Source organism: Coffea arabica, chromosome 3c (assembly GCF_036785885.1).
Source record: "Coffea arabica cultivar ET-39 chromosome 3c, Coffea Arabica ET-39 HiFi, whole genome shotgun sequence".
NCBI lineage: Eukaryota > Viridiplantae > Streptophyta > Magnoliopsida > Gentianales > Rubiaceae > Coffea > Coffea arabica.
Window position 1 is genome coordinate 11,842,522 of NC_092314.1, and position 12,405 is coordinate 11,854,926.

General features: G+C 38.0%; 1 pseudogene; it reads right to left on the bottom strand.

Annotated features, from left to right (window-relative positions):
• Window positions 1–4,099: 4,099 nt before the first annotated feature.
• On the bottom strand, window positions 4,100–11,397 carry LOC113735608 (uncharacterized; annotated as a pseudogene).
• Window positions 11,398–12,405: the final 1,008 nt, after the last annotated feature.

Below are 12,405 nucleotides of genomic sequence, written 5' to 3' on the forward strand. Positions count from 1 at the left end.
ACTTGTATATATATATATATATATATATATATATAAAATATTAAATTATATATATTAGTAAATTTATAAAATATTCTAATATTCTATGGTTATTGGATTGAATACAACAAAACTTCGTGATTGTTTTCTTTTTTTATTCTAATCCTAATTATCATTGTAATTAGTACAAACTTTTTAGAAAAAGGAGAAAAAGTAAAGGCAAATAAATAAGAGATTGGATGTAAATATAGTTGAAATTTTAAAAATAAATCAAAGCTGTCAATAATAGTTATTTTATAATATTGCATTCAACTTCTTAAATATTAATTTTATTATTTGAAAATAAAAATTGAATGGTGTTTATACTTTTTGAAATTTATATATTTTTAATATATTTTTACTTTATGGCATTTAGAAAAATACAGAATGGGTAAACAAATTCGAGAGTATTTGGGTTTGGACTTATTTTTTTAGATTCATAAAGGTCTGAGTTTGGGTCCAACTGAATTTAATAGGTCTAGATCAAAGGGATCCAACCCAAATTATATCCATTGACATGCCTACTCAGCACCTAAAGAGGCTTATTTTATCGAAATTGCTAAATAAAGCAAGTAAGACCTTAGTAGAAGCTTCTCATGTGATGTTAATTCTCTATAATCCCTCTAGTGAGTGAAGCCCTTTAGAGGAATAGAGAATAACAGAGTATCTTATAGGTTGCACATCAACACGGTCTTTACATTAGTAGCGAATTTGAACATATGATCTTTTGTAAGTAAATAGTCCGTTTTAATCAATTCAGTGAACTTGTATTCAAAAAATTGTATGCAATTTTGTCCAATAAATAGAAATTCATAAATCATAATTTCAGATCACACGTCAAAATATATTGATATCTGAAATGTGCACCGTTTCCCACAAAGATATACTTATTTATCACACTATTATAACTTTTTTTAATATAATCCAATATTTCATGAAGTACGTAATCAATGACATAACATTAGACAAATTTAGTCCTGACAAATCTTTTCATGACTTCTTGAGTGTTCTAATCTAATTGGGTGTGTGTATTTATTTCTGTCTATGAAAAAAAAAGACAAATCTTTTCATGAAAAAAAAAAAGACAAATCTTTTTATGAGTCATCTTTGACAAACCTTTCCGCGAGTCTTCTTTTCAAAGCTTCGATTATGGCATACACTTTTGACCAGAGGCGGAGCCGAAAATAAGTATCAGTAGGGACAAAAATAATATCAAAACTTCTTCATTATCTTTCTTAAAAGTAGTACATAATAACTATGGCTCATTTGATAAATGAGTTTTATAGGTGTTTGTTTAAAATATTACTGTAACTTACCGTAGAATTTGTTAAAAAACTTTTTGAGATTGTATCTATTTATTGGAGGTTCTTGTATATTCACTTCGAACTTTTTCATTGGTCTCGGAGCAACTACTAAGCTTCTCAAGTAGTTGCTCCAAAACCAATATAAAATTTTCTTTGAATGAGCGATATAACACAAAATCACATAATAACACAATAATTTTCTTTGAAAAAAAATATAAGAAACATTTTAAAATAACCATAGACCTATAGTTTGGTAAGGCACAAGGATATAAAATTTATTGTTTTATTAAAAAAAGTCACGTTCACCATAGTAGAAGAAACTTATGTTTACTTTATTGCAACTAAGCCAACATAATGACTCTATATTTTTACTTTTGTTGCAAAAATTCACAAAATTCATTTTACTGATGTAGAAGGCGATTGTTTTGAATCTTGTAATATTTCATTTCCATTAAGTTACAAAACTAATTATATTTACATTTACTTCCAAACAACAGAATGGGAGCACAATCGAAAATTTCTCAGAATTGCAAGAGTCACAATAGGGGCATAATTGAAAAATTCACAAAATTACTTGAGTAACAACAGAATTTTTTGTGGGGGCAGTAGGGGCCCGTGCCTACAGTTCCCCCATTGTTGATCCACTTCTGCTTTTGAGAATATGCCCCTTTCTGAACCCCTTGTGAAGCTATGGATCAATTATTCCCATTTGTGAATGTCAATATCACGAAATGGAAGGTTGTATTTCTGTAGTAAAAAAACTTCTTCAATCTGCTGTTTCTTTCAAGCCAGAACTATTAATGATTTTGAATCTATCATTGCTTTTCTGTTCTTGTCACTCATCTAGACACCAACTCATGCATGATGAGGAGGAGATATTGTCAGCCAGTGATCCTATAATTGAGAATATCTGATTGTCCATGAAAGAAGCAAATATTGTTGATGTAAAATACATTTCTAAATGTGCCAATATTGTAGCACATGAATTAGCTTTTCATACTAACACTTCTAACAGTATGGAATTCCTATGAAATTCTCCACATAACTTTGTTAAAAAAAATTCATGCTGGACCAATTCCAACAATTTAGTTAACAATATTTGCTCTTTTTATGAAAAAAAAAAAAAAGAAAGCTCATTGGCATCAATTGCTTTTTCAATACAGCTTGCTTTAACAGTCGTACTACCACAATCTTTTGTCAAAGGAGGAAATAAGGATGAAAATACTTTTTTGCATCATCATCGTGATACAATGAAGTACAGAAATTGCTCATGAGAAAATTTAAGATAGTTTTACACTCAACTTTAAAAACCTCAAGAAGGTTTGATTGTTAAATTGAATGTCAAGAAGGGGAGGTAGAAGGGTGCGCGGTGGACGCTGAAACTCACCAACAAGATATTAAATTTGAACTTTTAGAAAAAAAAATACGCGGAGGGACGCGATTACGCTCCAACAGGAAATTAAATGTCAAGAAGGGGAGGTAGAAGGGTGCGCGGTGGACGCTGAGACTCACCAACAGAAATTTAAATTGTCAAGAATGGTAGTCCCTTAGGTTCGGTCGGTAATCCCCTTCAAAATCCTTGCAACTGTTGAATGTCAACTGACAGTACTTTATTATCACAGGACTTTCGATTTCATGACTTCCGTGGGATAAATTATAAGGGATTGTCTTTTGAATAAGACCCAAAGAATGAGAAACATTAAACAATTAATTAAAAATAAAAAAAAATATTATGCAATAATGCTAATGTAAAATAAGTAATGATACAGAATAAATAAATTGCAAATAGAATAGTAAAACAAAATTGTTGAATTTTTGAATACAGACCCAAGGATCAAAATTTGGATTCGTATTTAGAGGATGGCCTTTGATGAGGAAAAATGTTCCATCTGACCCTTTCGTAGTCATCCATTTTGGAATTCATTGTCGGCAAAAGAACAACAGTATAAACGAGACCCAAATCAACATAGTCACCAGCTTTCAGACCTCAACATCTTCTTCTCTGCCGCTGATTCTCTTGTACTCCAAAACCCTACCTCAGCGCCCTTTCGGGTTTTCACTAAGGTTACCCCCACCCTTTTCATTTTCAATTTTTTTTTCTTTTTTCTTTTTTTTTTTGTTTTTTTTTGTTTTTTTTTGTTTTTTTTTGTTTTAGAAGGTGCCCTTTCAGGTTTTCACCCAGAGACATAGACAAGACAAGTTTAATCCCAACTGTATCATTGCAGTCATACTCTGATAATGAGTAGCATCAGTGAGACAATCTTCTCTGACATGTTTCAGAAAAGTTTGTATTTACATCATTTGCTAGTTGAAATTTTTTTTTTTTTCAAAGTACTGCAAAAGACGAAATTCGGCAATTTTGGTTCTTGTGATTAGGATCGGATAGAGTAGCAAAGGAAAGGTTAAGGCTTGAAAGGCTTGACAGCGGATCATATGATGGGTTTGCAATCATTTGAGATAGCATTCTTTCAAAACTTACCCCGATCTAGGGTGAGAAAGAGATAAAATTTGTCCCAGTTTAATTCTGACAGAATCTCTATTTTCTCTCTCTTTTTTTTTTATTTTTTATTTATTTTTTTTTCTCTCTTTTTTTAAGAAACGAATTGCCCCAGTATGGGGTTAGTGATCTTAAGGGACAACCAAGCGAAAAGGAAAATGGTTATGAAAAGTCAAAAGGAAAGAAGAAAAATTAGGGGTAGAATATCGAAATGGAAAAATGAGAGGAAGTATGCCTGAAATCCGTCTCTTGCAGTGTTTTTTTTTTTTTTTTTTTTTCTTCAAATGAAAAACTTTTTGCACATGTCTGCATTGATTGGTTGGGGAAAAACTTGACCGTCCATTTCCATAAGAATAAGCGCTCCTCCGGATAGCACTTTTTTAATAATGAATGGTCCTTGCCAATTGGGAGCAAACTTCCCTTTAGCCTCATCTTGCATTGGAAGAATCCGTTTCAAAACCTTATCTCCAACTTCAAATAAGCGGGGCTTGACTTTTTTGTTGTAAGCCCGAGCCATTCGTCGCTGATAACATTGTCCATGACACACGGCATTCAACCTCTTTTCATCAATCAGAGACAACTGCTCCTGACGTTCTCTGACCCATTCAGCTTCTTTTATCTGAGCTTCCATCAGAATGCGCAAGGAAGGAATTTCAACTTCTGCAGGCAGGACTGCTTCCATTCCATACATAAGAGAGTAAGGAGTTGCACCAGTAGAAGTTCTGATGGTAGTTCTGTATGCCATTAGTGCATAAGGCAGCTTCTCATGCCAATCCCGGTGTGCTTCAGTCATCTTACGGATAATCTTTTTCAAATTTTTATTTGCGGCTTCAACGGCTCCATTCATCTGAGGCCTATAAATAGCAGAATTTCGATGTCTGATCTTGAACTGTTCACATAATCCATCCACCATATCATTGTTGAGGTTTTTGGCATTATCAGTGATCAGCGTCTCTGGTACCCCAAAACGACAGATGATATTATTTCTCAAGAAATCCGACACCACTTTCTTAGTCACGTGCTTATAGGACGCGGCCTCAACCCACTTGGTGAAATATTCAATTGCCACTAAAATGAATCGATGCCCATTTGAAGCAGGAGGATCAATAGTTCCGATTACATCCATTCCCCAGATCGAACATGGCCATGGAGCAGTCATACTATGCAATTCTGTAGGAGGAGCACGTATAACATCACCATGCATTTGACACTTAACACACTTTCTAACAAAATCTACACAGTCATGCTCCATGGTAAGCCAAAAATATCCTGTTCTCATGATCTTCTTAGCCAGTAGATGCCCATTCATGTGTGGCCCACAAACCCCACTATGCACTTCTTTCATCATATAATCGGCTTCCTCTTCATTGATGCATCTCAAAAGGCCCAAATCAGATGTTTTCTTATACAGCACTTCTCCATTCAAGAAAAATCTTGCTGACATCCTGCGTAAGAAACTTTTTGCAACAGAATCAGTATCAGGAGGGTAAGATCCCGTTTTCATGAATTCCTTAATATCCTTGTACCAGGAGCGACTATCAGTGACCCTTTCTGTAACCAGACAATGCGCTGGCCTATTCTGAAGTTGGATATGTATAGGTTCAATCACCAGCTCATCTGGATGTTGGATCATCGAAGACAGAGTAGCTAAAGCATCAGCAAAGGCATTACGAGTGCGGGGAATATGTCTGAGTTCCAAATTCCTGAATTTGCTAGCCAAACTAAGCAAGTTACAATGATACAACATAATTTTTGAATCCCGAGTTACCCACTGTTTAAGCGTCTGGTGCACAAGTAAATCGGAATCACTGAATGCTATCAGATCTTTGATCTCCATGTCCAATGCCATTTTCAATCCAAAAATACAAGCTTCATACTCAGCCATGTTGTTAGTACACGGAAACTGTAATTTGGCAGTAGCAGGATAATGTTTCCCTTCAGGCGACACTAAAACTGCTCCAATTCCAGCTCCAAAAGAGTTTGATGCACCATCGAAAAATAACCTCCATCCAGGATGCTGCTCACTCATGTTCTCAACTGCTCCAACGAATAGAATTTCTTCATCAGGAAAGTAGGTATGCAATGGTTGGTAATCATCATCTCTTGGATTTTCTGCCAAATGATCTGCTATAACTTGACCCTTGACTGCCTTTTGTGTTGTGAAGACAATATCGAATTCGGAAAGGATCATTTGCCACTTAGCCATACGTCCCGTGGGCATCGACTTTTCCAACAGGTATTTCAGAGGATCGGAACGGGAAATCAGGTAAGTGGTATAACCGAGCAAATAATGTCTCAACTTCTGAGCTGCCCATGCTAAAGCACAACAACTTCTCTCAAGGAAAGAATAGTTGGCCTCATATGCTGTAAATTTCTTACTCAGATAGTAGATGGCTTGTTCCTTTCTCCCAGACTCGTCATGTGCTGTCCCAGAACGCATCCAACAGCCTCATCAAGAACAGACAAATACATAATCAGAGGTCTCCCTGGCTGAGGTGGCACTAAGACCGGAGGATTTAACAAATAATTCTTAATCTTATCAAAAGCTTGCTGACAATCTTCATTCCAATCCATCGGCGCATTCTTTTTCAACAGTTTGAACAAAGGCTCACAGGTAGAGGTTAACTGTGCAATGAATCGGCCAATGAAATTGATCTTTCCAAGAAAACTCTTCACATCTTTTTGACTTTTTGGAATGGGCATATCTCGAATTGCTTTTATTTTCGCAGGATCTATCTCTATACCCTTTTTGCTGACAATAAAACCCAATAACTTACCAGCCGGAGCTCCAAAAGCACATTTTGCAGGGTTCAACTTCAAATTATACTTCCTCAATCTTTCAAACAGCTTCTTTAAATCAACCAAATGGTCCTCAACCTTCTTGGATTTAATTATGATATCATCCACATAGACCTCCATCTCTTTGTGAATCATGTCATGGAACAGGGTAGTCATGGTCCTCTGATAAGTGGCTCCAGCATTCTTCAACCCGAAAGGCATCACTCTATAACAAAAAGTTCCCCATGGGGTGATAAAAGAGGTTTTCTCTCTGTCTTCTTCTGCCATTAAAATTTGATGATACCCAGCAAAACAATCACCAAAAGATTCAATTTCGTGTCCAGCAGTATTGTCCAAAAGAATATGAATGTTTGGCAAAGGAAAATCGTCTTTCGGACTGGCCTTATTCAGATCTCTGTAATCAACACATACTCGCACCTCCCCAGATTTCTTAGGCACTGGCACAGGATTCGACAACCAGATGGGATAATGAGACACCATGATTATCTTAGCATTGAGCTGCTTCACAATTTGTTCCTTTATTTGGAGACTCATTTCTGGTTTGAATTTACGTGGCTTCTGCTTTACAGGTAAAAAATTTGGATCGGTTGGCAACCTGTGAACCACTATGTCTGTAGAGATCCCTGGCATATCATCGTATGACCATGCGAACACATCTTGAAAAAGCATTAAGAATTCAATCATTTCCTCCTTTTGTTTCCTATTCAAATGAATGCTGACTTTAACTTCTTTAACCTCCGTCTTCGTGCCAATATTGATGATTTCTGTTTCTTCTAAGTTGGGTTTGGGTTTCTCTTCATACTGTTTTAAATCCCTTGAAATAGACTCAAATTCTTCCTCAATATCGCTCTCGCTTTGAATTTCAGATTGCATGATTTCAAGTTCATGAGAGATATCGAGGTTGCAGCCATCGAATTCCAAAATGGTGACATCCAAAGGGTCAAAAGATTTTATTTGTGGCCATCTGAAAATAGAATAGAACATAAGTAATAAACAAATAGCAAATACTGGAGAAGCCTTTCATTTCATTAAATTCAAAAAGCATCGTGACTTCACAAAAAGATAAATATACAGACATGATTGCTATTTAAAGACATATTTAACCCAAACCTTTATTTTCGTTTCAGCAATTTTCTTGAACAAAGCAAGTTATATTAACTGAAACAAGAATAAAGGTTTAAAAGATGAAAGCAATTTCTTTTAACAAAAGATCCAGACTACTGTCCTATCTGGATGTGATCTAGACAAAAGACAATCCCCTTAAATTTACCGAAATTCCCTTCGAGAGGGAAGATAATCAGCAGTCCAATTCTGAATAGCTCCTTTGGTAATTGGCAAAAATTCTGCATTCTCCGATGGCTCCTCCTCACAAGTAGCCCCGACAAATAGCTGAGACAGGTCCACTTCAATCTCCTCCACAGGATTCTTCGTTTCAGGCATAATCACCTCCGATGGACGAGGAAAAATGTGATATAGCGGAGGGATATATAAGGCAGTTTGCTTGCCCTTCTTTTCGGCTTGTTTCCGAGCTTGCATTTCCTTTCTATCCTTAGCAGTTGGATGAAATCCCAGTCCAAATGTATCCTTCTGCGTCGGGATCTCTATTGGCTCCAAAATTCCTTGCAATTCCCTCCCAAGACCTTTTCCTATTTCGTATCCGCCTCGGATCATCTCCCTAGCCATCATAATACTGGCCTCTGGCAAATCTGATTGAGTGAACGACTTATCCCTAGATGCCCATCCTACAGAGACTATGTCAGCAACATGATGAGATGAAATTGGAGTCCCTTTTCTGTCTTCACCTTTGAATTTTGCATCAATGATCATGGTACAGTCATCCTCAGCAAATACAGTAATGAGTTGATCATTCGTAATAAACCTCAACATTTGATGCAGAGAAGATGGCACTGAATTGGAAGCATGTATCCAAGGTCTTCCAAGTAAAATGTTGTAAACACTGGAGAAATCCATGACTTGGCAAGTAACTTGGAATTGAGCAGGGCCTATCTCCAATACGAGATCTGCTTCACCCATAGATTCCCTCCTTGAACCATCAAATCCTCGAACCACAGTTGCAGATGGACGGAGTTTAATATCAAGAAATCCAAGCTTGGTGAGAGTGTTCCATGGACAGATATTCAACGCTGACCCATTATCCACTAAAACCCTCGGCAACAGCTTTCCATTGCAACGGACCGATATATACAAAGCTCTGTTATGCCCGATCCCTTCTGCAGTCAGATCATCATCGGAGAAGGTAATATGATTAGCGGCAAGTACATTCCCCACAATGTTAGAAAATTTATCCACCGGAATATCTTTAGGGACTTGAGCTTCGTTCAGAATTTTGAGCAATGCTTCTCTGTGCAGCTCGGAAGTCAAGAGAAGATTCAGAAAAGAAATCTGAGCAGGCATCCTATCCAACTGCTCCACTATTTTGTACTCGCTTCTTTTCAGCATTTTCAGAAAATCTACAGCTTCATTTTCAGACACACGAGGCTTGGGTGTTGGAGATTTAACTTTGGCCCTGGATTGAACATCAATATCGGAGTTTCCCACAATTTTTCCAGATCTAGTAATAGTAGATATATCTTCCTTCAAACAATCTTTACCCCCAATTAACAGACTGGGCTCCTCGTAGTTCCATGGTACCTCTTGCAAGTTATTGACAGGCATTTGCTCTGGAAATTCGAGAATGGCAGGCTCTGATATATCCCATTCAAAAGAAGGAAGATCCAAAATAAAAGGAACCTCAGAATTGTCAACCTCGGAAGGCCCTCCTTCTACCATAAACGGCTCATCTTTCTCAAACACAAAAGATTTTAATTTTTTCTCAGCACTATCCTTAGTTATGGACTCTTTAACAGACAGTAGTTTCCTCATCTCCGCATGGTCAGTCTCCATCACGCCAACTACTTCAGTTTCATCTACAATGTACTGACTGGGGTCGACAAAATCTTCATCAGCAATGATAACCCCCACAGTGCTCCCATGCTCAGGAAGAGGATTCTTACTAACATTTGGTCCCTGCTCTCCCTTTCTTCTGAGAAGGATGTCTCCAGAGTCAATCATGTCCTGAATTTTATGTTTTAAAGCCCAACAATTGCCAGTGGTATGACCTGGACTTCCAGAATGATAAGCACAGATTACATGCGGATCATAACCGGCAGGAGGACCTCTAGGATAGATTTTGGGAGGAACAGTGCCAATTTTTCCAGCTGCTTTTAATTGCTCATACAACTGATCAATAGGTCGGCCCAAGTTGGTGAAGGTTCGAAATTGCCTCTGAGTTTGAATTCCACTGGTTTGCAAAGGATTTTGAGAAGGGTTATTGTTTTGCAGGGTTGGTCTGGAATGGTAAATGGGACGAGAGTGATTTTGAAAAACAGGTTGTGGAGTTGGAGGTAAGGGCGAGGTATTCAAATGATTTGGTCGAGAATGATGGAATTGGGTAGTGGTGTGGTAGACTGGTTGAGGATTGGTGTAATACGGGTAAGGAAAAGAATAGGTGGGATGGTTTTTGGGTCTGAAAGACGGGCCCTGATCCCATATAAAAGCAGTTTCTCCTTCTTTCTTCTTGAATGGGGGTTTTTTCCCATTGTTGCTTTGATTTTGTAGAGCATCTAATTGCAACTTTAATGCAGACACATTAACAATCTTTCCTGCTTTGACAAATTCATCATACTCCTCCAATTTGTTAATGATAGCAGCAAATGGACTTCCAGTCATGCGAAAGATCTCTTCAAAATAGGGTGGATCGTGAGCCTTGATGAAAGTACGAACAATCTCCTCCTCAGTCATAGGAGGCTCCACTTTGGCAGCTAACTTTCTCCACCGTTTTGCGTAGGTCTTGTGATCTTCCGACGGCTTTCTTTTCGTACCCTCCAGTGTGGTTCGTGTTGGTGCCAACTCACAGTTAAATTCATACTGCTTCACAAAAGCAGTTGATAGATCCAACCAGGTTTTGACCTCTTCAGACTTCAAATTTGAATACCAATCTAGAGCATCTCCCTCCAAACTTTCCGGAAATAGACGCATAGGCAAACTCTCATCATCCACAGGTTTACCTAACTTGTTGGCAAACATTTTGAGGTGCGTCTTAGGATTTCCAGTTCCATCATACTTGCTGAATTTAGGGGTTTTGAATCCCAACGGTAGCTGAATATCTGGGAAAAGACATAATTCATCATAGTCCAAACCACCATGCCTGCTCAACCCTTGATTCTTTCTCATAAAATCATCGAATCGGTCCAACCTTCTTAACAAATCTTTATCAATGGGTGTAGGTTGTTCTTCCATCGCCGCCTTCCCTTGAGATCCAGTATCCAGTACAAAAGGCTCTGCAGTATGGTGGTGGGGTCCCTGAGGGTTGGGGGGAATGTTCAGATTGGTTTGTGGATGGGTTTGAGGGATTTGACTACTGGTTGGGTTCACCAATACATAATTCGGATGCATATAGGAAAAGTCTGAATTTAGTCGGGTGAAGGTATTTTCAAGTGGGTTAGCGCAAGGAGGAAAGAAAGGTGTTTGGGTATTGGATGTGTGGGGTGGTTGATAGTCTTGTGCAGGTGGGTGATTATCGATAGGTTCTTGGTCGTTTGGGACCCCACCACTATTGTTGCTAGCGACCAGCTGATCAATTACACGCCTTTGTGCGGCCATTTCAGCACTTAACTCATTGAACTTGCCAAGTACCTCATTTAACTGAGCTCCCAATGCTGTGAAGTCTGGTGATGTAACCATAGCAGATCTTTCCGAAGCTTCAGGCGCTGAACTCATGTTTACAGACTGTCTCAAGGCTCTACTTCGGGATCTGGTGATGATGGGGCTTCTTTGGATAGCAATTGTGAAAAATACCTGATAGGGGGGAAAAGAAACTCATTTAGGGTTGGATTTTCTGTCAAATTGCTGTAATTTATTCAAGAAAAAAGAAAAAAAGAAAGGAAAAAAAACATGAGTTAGTAGATATTTAAATAATTCGGATGCATGTCCTATGGGGAGCCCTTTTTGTGCCAAGGGTCGGCCTAACATGATGCAATACCTTCGGGGTAAAATTCCAATTTCAAACCTGTAAGTGAATGTAGAAATTCAAGTAGAAATTCTCATTAACCACTGACAAGTTCAGTCATTTTGTACAGCTTCATTGATGGTTCGACTGACCATTTTTACAAAATCCTCATGCCTTGCTAAACTAGTACGTTGAGACTCCCTAGAACTTCCTATACTAAGCTTCCGAATTCCTTCTCGAATTTTGTCAAATGCATCCAGGGCTCTCTCCAACTTTTCAGTTTTTCTTGTCTCCCACTTTAATTGTGCTCGGGCGTCTTCCAGGGCATGGTCGGCCACTATAAGTTGTAATTGATAATCCTCGAGCTCTTTCTTTAGCTTGTCTATCTGTTCTTCAGGGCTAGCGGAAGCAGACTGTGCTTTCTCTCTTGCTTGTTCGACTGTCAGTTTGATCCACTCATTATATTCTGAAATGATCTTAGGTTCCAATTTGTTGACTTGATCCAAGTGCAAGTTCTCTAAACTAAGAAGATTTCCCCAAGCTTCCAATACCATGCTCCGACTTTCAGCAACTGTGTTGAGTCTGATATTTTCAATCCCTTGTATCATCGGAATTCTTTGCGGATACCCGAATTGCCTCATGACTCGTTGCGGAACATATGCGACCAATCCATTGGTGCCTGCTAGGGGGATAAAACTGTGTTGGGTAGTCGTGAAAGCCGGATCCCTAACTTTCGTCCAATCCAAAACCCATTGTATTTTCTCAGGTGCCAGGTTATC